This window comes from Colossoma macropomum, unplaced genomic scaffold (assembly GCF_904425465.1).
Source record: "Colossoma macropomum unplaced genomic scaffold, Colossoma_macropomum, whole genome shotgun sequence".
NCBI classification, from domain to species: domain Eukaryota; kingdom Metazoa; phylum Chordata; class Actinopteri; order Characiformes; family Serrasalmidae; genus Colossoma; species Colossoma macropomum.
Window position 1 is genome coordinate 22,006,167 of NW_023494799.1, and position 16,207 is coordinate 22,022,373.

The window sequence follows — 16,207 nt, forward strand, 5'->3', positions numbered from 1 at the left end:
TGTGACTTCAATCTCAGTCAATAAGTGGAGACAAATTATATCTGCAGTTAAGGTTGAAGACTGGGATAAGGTCAGAAGGTGCCTTCAAGATGTGAGAACAGCAAACAGAAATCCTGAGAGGCTAACAGAAGAAGCTTGTTCAGAAGACTCACAGCATTTTAAAAAGTTTGACATGGAACTCAAGTTAGGAGAAGTAATACAAGTGCAGCTTGGGACAGAAATCATTAAGGGAATGACAACACCCACAGTCAAGCTCCTCAACATCAACCCATTGTTTGAGGTCTGTCTGGAGCACGCAAGAAACCCAATCATGTGCTTTTTCAGAGATGTATGTGACGCATCAAAGACAAAGTATGACAATTATATGGAGTATCAGAAGATTTGGAGGGGGATCTGTAAGATCGACACTGCATACAATGCTGTGGAAGAAAATAACAGTGTAGTCCTTGAAGATGTGAAAATAACATGGACACAAGGGACAGGCACAGATCTAAAGGGTTTCTTCCAAATGACACAAACACGAAAGAAAGACTGGCAACTGGACTTTGATCTGACAAACTGCTTCCTCTGCATCAGGTTGCGAGGTCTGTGTGTTGAGAAAGAACAGACAGAAATAAACCAATGCAATAGCTCTGGCTTGCCTGATTTGGAGGACACACTACCCTTCACATGGGTTGCACATGGCGTGGCCACTAAATCTAAAACATGAGATGAATAAAGAGAAGAGAAATGAAACATCAAAGCTCATTCAAATAAATTTTCAAATAAACCACCGGAGCATGACCATCATTCCAGATAAAGTTTTCGACAAGGACACCAAGTTCACCGTAGAAGTCATTCCAAAGAAAATTCCATATATGTAAGTCACATATCATCTTAATCGTTTGTGTGGTTTCATTACAATAGGCACTCAATCATGAATGAAAATTTAGAGTTTGTTATTCAGGTTTGTTCAACTGTAAACAGTTTGTAATGCAGGGGTGCCCAATCCTGGTCCTGGAGATCTACCACCCCGCAGAGTTTACCTCCAACACTAACACACCTGATCCAGGTAATCAAGGCCTTCAGGGGCATCTGACTATATGAGCCATGTGTATTGGATCTGAACTCTCCAGGATGGTAGATCTCCAAGACCAGGATTAAGCAACCCTGTTATAATGCATATCCTTTACTGTGCATTGGTCAGAGACCATTCTTTAATTTATTTAATTTCCAATAAAAAATTATTATTAAGCACAAGTTACTCGTTTTTCAGCATGAGAAAAAAAGCAGAAAACACTTAACAGAAGCCTCAACAACAAAATCTAATACCAGATGTTTGAGTGTTCAGTGTGTCACTCTTCACCTTTATTACAACTTCCATTCTTTTCAAGAGAATTACTTTCAGTTTATCAAAGAAGCACACCTCCAAAGTTCAGAAGTTGGCTTAGCATATTCTAAACTCTGGGGTGGTCAGTCCATTGTTCTGAGAACACCAGCAGCTTCTTTGTTTAAGTATCTACTTAGCAGCATGCTTGAGGTCATTCTCTTGCTGTAGAATAAATTTCTTCCCTAATCAAATGTTTTCCAGTATGATTTATTAAAATTTCAAAAACAAGTCAAAAACAAATGACCATGTCCAGATGTTGTTATACATTCCCTAAGCTTGCACATCATGTTTGATTGATGGTTGTAGACATGAAGAGTCTTTTCTTGCTTCTGCACTGTATATACACTATATGCCTTCTGTTACTTCCAGAGATCTCAAATTTAGGCTTAGCAGTCCACTTAGTTTCCTTCAACTTTTCCCTTCCTTGTGCAAATGGATTATTCTTTATCTGATCTCCTCAGAAATATTTCCAACTTAATGGCCAGTTTCACTGGAACTTAAACAAATAAAGGGTGGTCTCTGACTTTAGGACAGGCCAGTAATTTAGTATGATTTATTTATGATTTATTATGAAATTGCAGGCTAAATGAAAATGCTGTAGCCAATGTAAAAAAAGCAAACAAGCTGGTGCAAAGCATTGCCACTGGGGATATACATGAGCATTCTGGTAAGTTTTGTTTAAGGATCTTACAGTTTCTTTACCGAGATGTTGCTTTGACAAGACAATAAAATCTCATGCAGCAAAATGCTTTTACCACTAATGCGCTGTGCTCCACTTTTATATTACCACTTGAAACCACTGTTTTTTAACAGCTAAAAATGAAGAGCCACATTTAGTTGATCACCACAACCTGGGTGAGATGGGCGACCTGGTTCATCTGCCACCTCTGAATGAGAGTCAGGAGAAAGCTGTCCAGAGGGCTTTGCAAAATTCCTTCACTGTGATCCAAGGGCCACCAGGTACATGTAACTATTGAGTATTTAGTTGATAGGCCTTTGGTGCTTTCTGCAACAGTAAAGCTGCTTCTCTGTCACATGGTACCAGCTCAACCCAACTCGCCTTTTTGGGTCTCCATTAGGCAAAACTGGTACCTGGTACAATTTTAGGCATCACCTCCATCAAGGTTCTAAGCGGGCTGAACCAATACCAAAAGGTGACATGAAAAAACTGCTGACTGCTGACTGGTCAGAGAGAATCATCAATATCACCCTAAACACATATGCTAACACTAGCTACCAGGTTAGCGTTGCCTCGTGTCGCCTTTGAGCACCAGAATCATCTTGTCATCTAAACCCTGATGTTGTATTTCTCAAACTCCTCTATTTTTTCAGCAGTATTTTGTGTTGCTGCCATCAGCCTCTTCTAAACAAAATTAGTCTCGTTCACATCATGCCAGTTTCATGTGGCATCGCTATGGCGTTCAGCTACATTGAGGGGGTGTTATATCTGCAGTGGAAAATGAAGTAGCTGGTACCAAAACCGAGTAGATTTGAGTCTAGTTGAGCCACACCATGCAGTGGAAAACCACCATAAAACATTTTGTAATGTAATGTAAAGCAACATAACGAAAGGCAGCCTATGAGGCAAACTACTTATAGTAAGTGCAGCTGGCCATGGGCTGGTGCCAGCATTTTTCTTCTATAGGCTATCATTAAATAGTTAAACTGTATTCATGTTGTTTCTCCCTATAACAGGCTCAGTTTCATTATTATGTCTGAATACAGAAGCAGCTTATTTGCTCTGAAGGTCAGTGTTCCACTCCCATTTATTCTGTCTATTAAACAGGTACCGGCAAAACTGTGGTGGGGGTTCACATTACTTATCAGTTCTACATGAAGAACAAAGCACCTGAGGCTGAACAAGTAAAACAAGACTCATGTTCAGACCAGAAGAAACCAAAGAAGCGCGGCATCCTGTACTGCGGGCCCTCCAACAAGTCTGTGGATATCGTGGCAGGTGGACTGTGATGGCTTACATGCATTACATTCTAATATTATGTTGCTGCCAGTTTTCGTGGTCAGGTTTCTGGCTGGTCAGGAAAAACAAAACAGCCATTCAGTAGAAGTTCCCAGTCAAAACAACCATTTAGGTCTTCATTTTTCAACATCAGGAAAAAAATGCATATTTAGGAGAAAATTACACAGAAGTCTCAACAACTAAATATACTATTAAATGTTTCATTATTTAGTGTCTCCACTCTTTCCCTTTATTCCAGCTTCCATTCGTTTCAGGAGACTCACTTTCAGTTTCTCAAAGAAATCTGCAGACATACCTCAAAGTTCAGTCTTAGAAGTTGGTTGATCATTTTCTGAAGTAATCAAACACATACAGTGATGTTGAGGTCTGGACTCTGGGGTGGTCAGGGTGGGTGGTTTTGTTTGATGTGTCTGTGTCCTTTTCTCAGTGAGGTTCTTCTTGACAGCTACACATCCTTTCAGACCCATAGCGCCAAGTTGTCTTGTCTTTGACCTTCTCCTTCATTATGCAAGTAAAGTATCTGACATCTAGTCTCCTCAGAAGAATCTCCTGAAATATTTCATACTTAAAGACCATTTGACAGGAAATTTAAAAAAATTAAAAGTGGTTACAGTCCAAGTGATATAATTCCCAGTGTACTGTGACGTGGAAGACAAGAAGTCTTCCAAACTGTAAGACAAAAATGGATTGGCTTGATTCCACTCAAAGGGGAATAAACATGTGTGGAAGGTAAAAATTGGCCTCATGAATAATGATGCCTTTTCTTGATGCCTTCTTGATGAGATCACACTTTTGACATCTATATCACATTCCAGAACAGCTGATGGAGCTAAGAGGTGTCCTTAAGCCCCTGCGCATTTACTGCGATCAGATGGAGATGCGGGAGTTCCCGTACCCTGGCAGTAAATTAAAGCTCTGCCGCAAATCCCTCCGTGATGAAAAGCCAAAGGACAAACTCAGGTAAAGGTTAAAGGTAAAGATTTGCTCTGAGTGCCAAAGAAAGACACTTGTTGGATGATTTTTGCCAAATGTAGAAAATTTCTTTTCTTTTCTTTTCTCACTCCATTCAGCTCTCCTGAGGAAACTGAAACAAATCCTCTGTTGTAGAACTTATAATGTAATGTATAACGTAGGACTTATTTCTTCTGAGTTTTACAGCAGTCTTTGTCCTGGAGTACCACTGCCCTGCACATGTTGTCTGCTGTGTATTTGTCAAAGCCTGCGATTTACACTGCCTGGCCTACTTTAATTACAGCATACATTATTTTGACAAATTTGTGCATCATCACAACCTTTATTTCTGCCCAGAGTTGCATTTGTTTTTGGCCGATATCTTATATTGAGGACGGGAGAGTCAAACCACTCCGTAATGTCTTCTCCAGTGCTTCCCAAAGACTTTTTGTGGAGGTTAAAAATGCTCTTACTTTCATTAATAAACATAGATGTAAGTTTTATTGTCATTTGTTTATAATTTGACTTCACCAAATGTTTAAGTTATCGCTGATCATGGTCACTTGACATTTTTATCCGACTACATTTCTTCCATGAAGTTGATGGTTCACCACTATCTTCCAGGTTTTAATTATGCATTGGACAGTTCTTAACCTAATTCCAGTATTTTCAGCAGTCTCCTTAGTGTTTGTTCTAGGCATGATGCAGGCCAATAATTTGACCCTTCTAAAACACAGTGACATCTTTTCCACAACCACACAATACGTCTCCTGACATGGTTGTTTAAGAAACGAGAAGCTACTCTCTGCGTCAGCGAGGGTTAAAATAATTGTTAATAGTTAAAATGGATTAATCCCTACAGTAATTATCCAATCAAAGGCGCAATCTTGCGTATTTGCTTATTTAAATCCAAACAGTGACCTTTTATTGGCCAGGCAGTGTATGTGTTCACACTGTATACTGAATTGTTTGGACCGATTGATATGCTATGATGTGGGGGAAACCCCTACATGAAGCGCAACATTTTACGGACAATTTCCAATAAAGCTGTTTCAATTAATATGAGCTGCCTGAGTACCAAGAAAAATGCTAAGAAAGCAAGCAGCTTTGCTAACTTGTGGCACACTATCTACTGAAAAAGTAAATAAGATGTGCATGGGTGGGCAAGGACAGTTTTGCAGTCAAAGTGAAAAACAATCATCATATTAATTTTAGACTTTGCAATTCTATTCAACCAAACAGAGCAGCGTTGACATATGGACATCAGACATCGGACATCACTACCTCCCTCACACTGCATGTCAAATGATAGGTTATGAAGCTACATGTGACTCAATCAGTTTAGTTGGCAATGCCAAATTGAGCTTAAAACGTGCTAAAATCGATCAGTGTATGCCTGGCTCTAGTTTCCCCACACCTTCTGCTAATGAACTAATTGACAAGTTCTTCCTGAGTTCAACTGAGTGGCTTACAGCAGGGAGAGTCCTACAGTATGCAGGTCAATATGCAGGGGCAGTAATAGTCCCAGAAGCAGGAATAAGAGCAGAGTTTTACATAGTCACATGTGGATGTTTTATAGGGACATCACACTGATGTACTTGGTTCGAGAACCTGAAAACCCTTACTCACAGAAGATCAAATATTTTGAAACCCTTAAGGATCCAGAGGAATTTGACACTGAAAGGTAAAGAGAGCTATTAAAAAACACCAGAATATCAAAATATTTATCTTCAGAGAGGCAAAAATAATAAAAACATGTATAGTTACAGAAAAGTGCTGAAGAAGGCTCAGAAGTATGAGCTCATGAAGCATGACGTTGTCCTGTGCACCTGCTCAACTGCTCTGAACCCAAACCTAATCAAGACTATGGACTTTCGACAGATCCTCATTGATGAGTGTGCCATGGCCACAGAGCCTGAGGCCTTCATCCCACTAGTCTCACATAACCCTCAGCAGGTGAGTTCTAACTTACCTCTTAATCACCATCTTTTGGGAATGTTAATAAAAGCTATCACAATCACCTGAAATACCTGCAAATATAAACTGTATTTTTACTGATTGGATTTCTGGCTGTAATTACTTAACTACGATGCTGAGTTGCTGACTCATGCTTTCATTTTCTCTCATTTAAACTATCATTGCGTTGTTCACTGGCTTACATAAACTGAGTAGAGACAAACCACTGTTTCTACACAATTTAGTAGCAAGAGTTCTTACTGGCAGCACTTCACTGGCATTCCGTTCAATAAAGAACACATTTTAAAGTCGTCATCAAACACAGGATTACTTTCTGTTTCAAGAACAATATGCCAAAAAGTGGTGAGGCTGTATTCGCTCCAAAACTGTGGAATACCTGTTAAGCATCCTCAATTTGCAATTTTAAAAAAAGTACCTCAAAATGTATCTTCTATATTTGTTGCACCAGTTCACACTTTGAGAACAACTATTTGTATCTCATTTTTTTATTATATTGTTTTTTGAGTTTTCCTAGTTTAACTGATTTTGTTACTCCAATTTTATTTTTATTACTTATTTTACTGTTCCCAACCCCAAATTTTTAGAATTTTATTCCATTCTTATTTTGCCATCCTTTTTCCCCCAACACTTCTTTTCTCTATTTTGTGTTTCTACTTGTGTTGGTGTTTATTTGCCTTTCTTCTTGTAAAGCACTTTGAGCTGCTTGTTAATGTATGAAAGGTGCCATATAAAATTTTATAATAATAATATTATTATTATTATTATTGTTGTTGTTATTGTTGTTATTACAACAGGTTGCCAACATGCAAAAGACTGAACATCCTTGGGCAAATTATATGTTTTGTTTATTTTAAAGTGAAAATAAATCAACATATCCTCTACAGGGAAAAAACTTTGGTTAGGGCATTTTTCTGCAAATTTTAGTGCACAACATTCTGCAAAATGTTACATTTTCCCCCAGTGTGTTAAATTTGGTAAATAAACATGGCTTGTGTATTAAAATGTGCAAAAAAAGTGTGTTCTCTGCACAGAATGTCTTAACTAATCTCACTTTAAAATCAACAAAACATGTCATTTGATCATTCGCCTGTAATCCTGAAATAAGTGTTTTCGTTCAATGTTAAAATTGCTACTGAACTCAGTGCAGGCTTGTGCTTCAAGCAAATGCACTATTTGTATTATCTGCATTATCTTTTTCAGATTGTGATTTTGGGTGACCACAAACAGATACAGCCAATTGTGACCTGCGGCCGTGTAAAGGAGCTGGGTATGCAGAAGTCTCTCTTTGAACGATATATGGACAATGCTCTGATGTTAGACACACAGTACAGGATGGTAAAAGAAGAAACTATCTTAAATATATTTAATTTTCCTCCTTTTAAACAAAAGCAAATATCAACATATTAAGTTACTGATTTATGCCATCTGCCATAGCATGAGAGTATCTGTGAGTTTCCCTCGAAGGAGTTTTATGAAGGCAAGCTGAGAACTGGAGCTCAGCGAGGACCCCTCTTTCTGCTCAATAAGATAGATGCACCCACTGCTATCCTATTTGGTCATGTCCAGGGAGAGGAGACCAGTTTGGTTGTTTCAACAGCAGCCGGCAATGAACATTCAGTGGCTAACAGACTGGAGGCAAAGCAAGCGGTAAGAGAGAAAGTGTAAAACTTTCAATGCATTCCTTCCTAATACATCATGTGATTAAAGGAAAGTACATTTGACTTGACAGTGACTGCAGTACTGTGCCAGAGTCAAAGATACTCTTCATTTATTTAATTTCCAGTCAAAATGGCTACTAAAGTACAAGTAATTTTTTCAGTGTCAGGAAAAAAAAACAGGAATTATAACATAAAATTATACAGAACTAAACATAACATAGCAACAGCTAAACATATCTATGGCATGTGCCCGTCCCAGCAAGGACGAAGCCCAGCAAGGACAGCAGGGAGAGAGAATCACGAGTGGGGGATGGCGTACGACTGCACTTCGCCTCCAGTCCCACAGCGAGGCCACTTTAATTTACCTTACATTTGACCCGGGTGGCTGTGCTGTGGGGCGGTGATGGGGAGGCGAAGCCACAAGTCCTCGTTCCCTCTTGGCTCAGGTGAGCACCTGAGCGTCTTTTAAAAAGAGCAGAGAGGGAACAGAGAGGGAGAGAGGGACAAGCAGCAGCAGCAAAGAAAAGAGCTGAAAAGGTCGAGTGAGAAAAGGACTAAAAAGTCTAGTCTGAAACCGCTGAATTTGGTTGTAAGCTTTTTGTTTGGAGGAAGAAATTACAGTAAAATGGCTGCTGCAACGGTCAACCCTGCCTCCAGTGTCCTTCTTGAGCCTGGGGTAGCACAGGGTGTACTACAACATCCTTTTCGTCAGTTACAGCTTCCATTCTTTTTAGGAGACTCACTTTCAGTTTCTCAAAGTAATTTGCAGACACACCTGCAAAGTTCAGTCTTAGAAGTTGCAAAAGCAGCCTGATTTTCTCCTCTCCTGCAGTTTATCTGATGGGGACAGTTTTGGTGTCTAACAGGTCTTCCATGTGGTTGTTAGGAGCCACATATTCTCTGTAGTTTCTAAATTCCAGATTTGAAAAATTCTATTTTTTCACTCTGACTTTGGAATAGTAGTGCATGTGAGAGCACCTTTTGCTGGACCTGTGACTAGTTAACCATGGCATTCTACAATCCAACTGACATAGTTCCCAGTGCACTGAGATGGCAGACAAGAAGTCTCCAAACCGATTTTTGACAGTCAGCAGAAATGGTCCTGCTGCTCTGTGATAAGAACACAATGAAATATCCTTTACATTTCTCCTGCTGGGCTCCATTTTGATTTTATGGTTCTCAGGTTCGAGTTGCTGATATGTTGATCCACACATCTGGTGTGAAACCTGAGAAGATTGCTATCCTGACACCCTACAACGCACAGGTCTGTGCAATCAAGGAGAGCATGGAGGAGATGAAAAAGAAGAGTATTGAGGGTGTCAGTGTTTGCACGATTATGAAGAGCCAAGGTGTGTTTTTTTTCATCCAGTACATTTACATTAGAAGGTTACGCTGTCAGTTTATTAGGCACACCTACCTGTAGCTAGGCTCGCTGGCCATTTTATCAGAAACACCTACCTTGTATCTACACTCATTCGCCATTGATCAGAAATACCTACCTTGTATCTACATTCAGACGTACCAAACAGGTGCACTTTGTAGATTCAAGAGGCGGTCAAATTAGCCCTTCATAAACATGGAGCATTCTGCATCTCTTGCTTAAAAAGAAGCATGACGTGCTTCTTAGGAGGTGGGTTAATGTGTTTGACATGTAGGTAAACACCAGACAGTGACTTGAGAGAATGGAAAAGAAATAAGCAATATACATGTCAAAACTGACATATATTCTAATAAATAGAAACTATAGATCCGTATTGTGGCATGTTTACAATTGTCAGGTCAGTCTAGGACCCGCACTTTCGGATTACAAATGGACCCATAGAAATGCTGCAAAATTGTTTGGAATAAATTCAAAACCATGTCATTTTGGAGATACTTTACTGATAGAGATAGATACTTTTTTTTGGACATCTACATATGAGCTGTGCAGGTCAAACACTAATACCCCCCACATACCATGACAGATGCTGGCTTTTAAACTAGATGCTGATAACAATCTGGATGGTCTTGGGCCCAGGTAACACACATCTATTATTTAAATAACAAACACTGACTCCGCTGACCACAATACTCGTTTCCCCTGAGCATAAGTCTATTTCAGATGAACTTGAGCCCAAAGAAGTTGGCAGCGTTTCTGGACATTGTTGACATATGACTTCCACTCTGTCAAAGTATTCCTGAGCCCATGTGGTGATATCCATCACAGAAGCATGTCAGTTTTATTATGTTGCCATCTGATGGGTCGTAGGTCATTCAGTTGTGTTTGTTTCAGTCTTCACAGGGATTTTTCTGGATTTCCTGAATCTCTCTGTAATATTGTGCACAGTAGACGGTGAAAAACTGAAAATCTTGCAATCGCTTATGGAGGAATGTCGTTCTTAAACTACTGGATTTTTCACTGATGCATTTTTAGTAGAGTGCCGAACCTCGACCAACTCTCGCTCATAAAGAACTCAGTCTTTCCTGGACGCTTCGTGACGCCCAATTATGACTGCATCACCTGTTTAAGAACATTCCACAACGTACCTACACTCTTAAAAAGATGGTTCTTCAAGGGTTCTTTAGTAAAGACAGTGGTTCTATATAGAACCATTTGCACACTTGGTTCTTTGCATTATGAAATGGTTCTGCAGATTGAAGAAGGATGTTTGGTATATGGTTCTGGATAGAACTTTTTTGAAAAGTGTTCTTCTATTGTTACAAGTTTGACATCGTAACACTACCAGAACTCCTTTTAGTATTATATAGAACCATTTTCAAAAAGGTTCTGACTACAACCATTTACAAAACACCCTCCATCAATCTGAAGAAGCATTTCACAATGCAAAGAACTGAGCATGCAAATGTTTTTTTGTGCATTCGCGGTTCTAAATAGAACCATTGTCTTTGCTAAAAAACCCTTGAAGAACCATCTTTTTAAAGAGAGTAGTCTTAAACTGTTTTGGAATGTGTTGAACACAATTTCAAAATAAGCATATATTACACAACTTTGTACTCTTACAGGTGGAATTTGTTACTGAGGTTTGTATATAGTAGATGTTTCTGATAAAATGACCAATGAGTGCGGACATATGGTGTGAGTACCTGACAAACTGGCAATTCAGTGTATAAGCAAGGTTTGCTTTTGCAAGAGTGATAAAAGACGCAAGAAAAAAAGCATATGATGTGTGTGTCTGTGTGTGTGTGTGCGTGTGTGTGTGTGTGTGCGTGCGTGCATGTGTGTGCGTGCAGGGAGCGAGTGGCCTTATGTGATCGTCTCCACAGTGCGCTCCTGTCCCCTTCCTGAGATCAAAAGCAAACCAAACCACAGCAAAGCTTGGATGGGGAAGAAACTTGGGTTCATTACTGACCCCAACCAGGTCAATGTCGCAATCACACGTGCACAGGATGGACTCTGCATTCTGGGTAAACTGAAAACTAAAGACGAAGCACACAAGCATCCACTCCATAAGCTCTCACATGAGTTCTCACAGGTGTAATACAGTTCTTTTCCTGTTTTGCAGGTAATCATCACTTGCTGAAGTGCATAGACTCTGGAGAAAACTGCTGATTCATTATGACAGCCAGGACTGTGTGATAGATTCGGCCGAAAACATTAAAGTCGTTACTGTGTCGACCTAAAGGAACATGTTTATGCTTGCATATTATTCTGACATTGTTTTACACTGTACACTCACTGGCCACTTTATTAGATACACCTACCTTTTATCTGCACTCATTATCCATTTTATCAAATACACTTACCATAATATAGGGAAGCCCTAAAGGGTGAGATGGACAAAAAAAAGAAACCATCTTCCTATTTATTTTTGTTTGGCTATATAAACATATCCAAAATAGCCTAAAAAATGTATCGAATGAAAAATTTCAGGCATCATAAATCTCAAAAAAGATGTTTTCTCCCTCAATTTTCTTTTCACTACTGTATGAAAAAATATTGGCTTAGCATGTTGCTTATCACGTTTCACCAGCTTTGACCAGCAGGGGGCAGGTTTTTATTTTTTTCTTACTCTTCCAGGACCAGGTAAAAAAAAAAAATCACTGGGGAGCTAAGTGCATGCCAGACCAGATTTAACCAGCAGGGGTTGAAGGGGTTCCCTCCCTAGCATTTGAAGATCTGGTAAAATAAATGACTTAGCATCAGCATGCTGATTGTTAGCCAGCTCGCTCCATAGTAGTTTTTTCAGAGAACTTTTAGAGAGGAGAATTACCACTCTGCAGTGTCTTCTGGGTTTCTCAATTGCTAGACGGCGCTCCTGAGCGAGTCCAAAATGAATAGGTTAGGATGGAACATTTGAGCTCATAGTTTATAAATGCTTAAACATTTTTAATGTAAAAGAATGCATTCATTTCCTGAACAGTGAACAGCATTAAACGCTGCTGTTATATTTTTAAAAGCTTTTAAATTTGAGTTATAGGAGTTTAAAACGGGACCTCATGTATGTCCGTGATGTCTGTGAGCGCGAACAGCCCTTGAGCTGCTCTGCTCATCAACCAATCAGCACTCACTAGCAGTAATGCCAGCGTTCTGCTGCCCAGAAAAACAATTGCTGTAGAAAAAAGGACATATATAGACAAGAATTTTGTTTTTTTAGTGAAATACATCCTTCTACCTTCTAAAATTAAAGAAACATTCTGGGCGAGTGATTACAAATTATTTTAACTTTTCATTTTTAGCCATTGAGTGGCATTTACTCCCATTCATTGAGGACTCCCTCGTTGGCACCCTCTCCTGTTTAGCAGTCCTGTTTTTGATATAATGAGGGGAAACGGGAAGTGGCCAGACTCCCCTTAAACCGGCTCTGGTTTTTTCACTTGTCACAAAGGGTATGACAAACAACATCACCAAAAAATGCTGCCCTCTGCTGTTCAAAGCTGGTGTACCATGCAAAGTATTAGCTAATATTGTTTTTTAATACATTACCCATCTGGTTCACCTCAGTAGTGGAAAAAAGGGAGAAGTGGAACTTGCACTCTGGAGTGCACTTCAATTTTTTTTTATCTTACGCTTCTGTACATACAGGGGCACTTTACAGCACTAAGATTACAGACTGTAGTTCATCTGTCTCTATGCATATTTTGTTATCCTGTTTATCAAGAGTGAGGACCTCCACAGGACCCCTACTGAGCAGGTATTATTTTGGTGACACTGGTAAATGTGATCGGTCATCATGTCATAAAGTGGACATTACAAAGGGAGTAATTAAGCTGGATAATACTTTGAAAAAGCCAAAGAAATTATTTTCTTTAAACATGCTAGCAATATTTACATGTATAAATTATAAAACTTTTAGTTACTGACACTTATTGCTATCTTAACATATTTGTGGTTACTTTGGATGAATCCTAAATATATTTTTTACTGAAGTTTCATTTTTACAGTTTTAAATTAATTTTGTCTATTTATATCTTTCTTAGTCATTTTTAAATCTGTTTTTATTACTTTACATAATAATTAGAGTTGAAAATTTAAACTTGGCAAGTTTTCAGTTGGTTCCTAGACATACATAATAATACCTCTCTTAGTTTCTCATAGTTGTCATATTTAATTTTACTATTTACTTGATCATTTTTGTTGATCATTAATTTTGATACTTTTACTTGTTTTAGTTGCTAAAACTTCATTTTGCTCATATGTATTATCTTTTGTTGGTTAATCTTGCTCAGCTGCACTGCAAATGAGGGACACCCTCGATGTATTCTGGGTTTAAATAAAGGTTTAATTGATTGATAGATTGATTAGCTAACTGAATGATTGGCTGTAAAGTCAAGTAAAAATTCTAAGGAATATTTAACTCCTTACTGAAACATCTGAATATGACTTTTCAGGGAGTAACTTCCAGAAATTTCCAAAATTCATTTCTTATAATAATAAGAATAAGAATAAGAATAATTCAGTGTGTAAGTTTGAACTTTTAACTTTTAAGCATTTTTAACACTTTCTTTTGAATGGTCAACTACAGATATTAAATATGTCAGTTCTAAACAGGTGTAATTTTATTGTCTTTGGTTTAAATCAATACAAACATGTCAGTGAATGTTATTAGACACATGTTCCTCCAGCAGGTCTGTATTCACCAAGAAATAATGTATATCACCATATTACCATCAATAAATGAAACTGAGGGCTTCAAAGCAACACTCAGTCACGTTTCAGTCGTAAACATCTTCGTCTCTGGCTCAGCAGGTGCCTCATATTTATGAAGAGCCCTGAAACATAAACACAGTCAATGTACATATCAGAAAAAGAAAAAATCTATATAAATAGAAATAACATGAATAAAATGAATAAAATGTACAAATGTTTTGGTTAAACAAACAAATAAACTGTCAAATGCTGTGTGTTGAGCTGTTCTACAACCCCATTTCCAAAAAAAGTTGGGGACGCTGTGCAAAATGTAAATAAAAATAGATGCAATCATATGTAAATCATGTAAACCATATTTTTAAACGAAAATACTACAAAGACAACATATTAAATGCTGAATTAGCCCATTTTGAATTTGATGCCAACAACATGTTTCAAAAAAGTTGGGACGGGGGCATGTTTACCACTGTGCTTCATCTCCTGTAAGTGTTTGGTAACTGAGGAGACCAATTGCTGTAGTTTTGAAAGTGAAATGTTTTCCTGTTCTTGTTTGATATAGGATTCCAGCTGCTCAACAGTTCAGCGTCTCCTTTGTCGTATTTTTCATTTCATTACCCTCCAAATGTTTTCAGTGGTGACAGGTCTGGACCGCACGCAGGCCAGTTTTGCACCCAGACTCTTTTAATATGGAGCCATGCTGTTGTAATGCATGCAGAACGTGGTTTGGCATTGTCTTGCTGAAATAAACAAGGCCTTCCCTGAAAAAGACATCTGGATGGCAGCATATGTTGCCAAAACATGTGTATATCATTCAGCATTAATGGTGCCTTCACAGATGTGCACGTCACCCATGCCATGTGCTCTAATGCACCCCATACCATCATGAATACTGGCTTTTGAACTGTGCACTGATAACAAGCTGAATGGTCTTTAGACTGGAGGACACAGTGTCCATGATTTCCAAAAATAATTTCAAATGTTGATTCGTCGGACCAGAGAACACTTTTCCACTTCACCTCGGTCCACTTTAAATGAGCTCAAGCCCAGGGAAGGTGGCAGCATTTCTGGATCCTTTTTATTTATGGTTTCTTCTTTGCATTTTAGAGTTTTAACTTGCATTTGTGGATGCAGCGACAAAGGGTTTTCAAAGAGAGTGGTTTTCAGAAGTGTTTCTGAGCCCATGCAGTGATTTCCAGTAGAGAATCATGTCTGTTTTTAATGCAGTGCTGTCTGAGGGCCCAAAGTTCTTTGCTATTTTATGTTGAGAAATGTTATTCTTGAATTGTTGCACTATTTGCTCGTGCAGTCTTTCACAGAGTGGTGAACCCCTCCCCATCTTAACTTCTGGAAGCATCTCTGAGATGCTCTTTTTATACACAATCATGTTACTGACCTGTTGCCAATCAGCCACCAGGTGTTTTTTTTTAGCATTACACAACTTTGCCAGCCTTTTGTTGCCCCCATCCCAACTTTTTTGGAAAGTGTTGTTGGCATCAAATTCAAAATGGGCAAATATTTTTCATTCAACAATAAAATTTCTTAGTTTCAACATTTCATATGTTGTCTTTGTACTATTTTCAATTAAATATAGGGTTTAAATGATTTGCACATCATTGCAGTTTGCTGTTATTTAAATTTTGCACAGTGTCTCAACTTTTTTGGAAACTGGGTTGTAGTAGCAGGTAGCACCTGTGGCTTGTAGCAGCGCACAACAGCTTCTATGACAAGCTGACTATAAAAATGCGGAGGTTAAAGAAAATATATGGCAGAGCAGAGCTGAAAGGCTGGGAATGACGGTGATACATTACAGCAACTATATAAAGCCATTTTTAATTTATCAAGGTGGATCTTAGCCTGTTCATGACCAGGAAGAACTGCAAACTATTAGCTTCCCTTGCTAAAAACACTCCTTTTTAACTAGAAGAGCAAAAAGCAGAAGCAGAGCCTCAAATTCCCTCAGTGAGTATGTCAACATCATAATTGGATTTCTACAGTTATCTGATTATTCAAATGATCTTGATCGATTTCTTAGATTGGAGTAAGGTCTAGAAATTAAGAAATAAAGAGAGCTGGATTTTAGCTCAGTAATCAGATTTCTCAGTGCCTGTGAACTCTCACTGCGCATGTGTGAAAACAGATGGCAGTACCGGAAAAAAGCGAGCAGCGTTGCGAGACGCAGCAAAACA

At 38.6% G+C, this 16,207-nt stretch overlaps 1 pseudogene; it reads left to right on the top strand.

Annotated features, from left to right (window-relative positions):
* The first annotated feature begins 52 nt into the window (after positions 1 to 52).
* On the top strand, positions 53 to 11,888 carry LOC118818774 (annotated as a pseudogene).
* Positions 11,889 to 16,207: the final 4,319 nt, after the last annotated feature.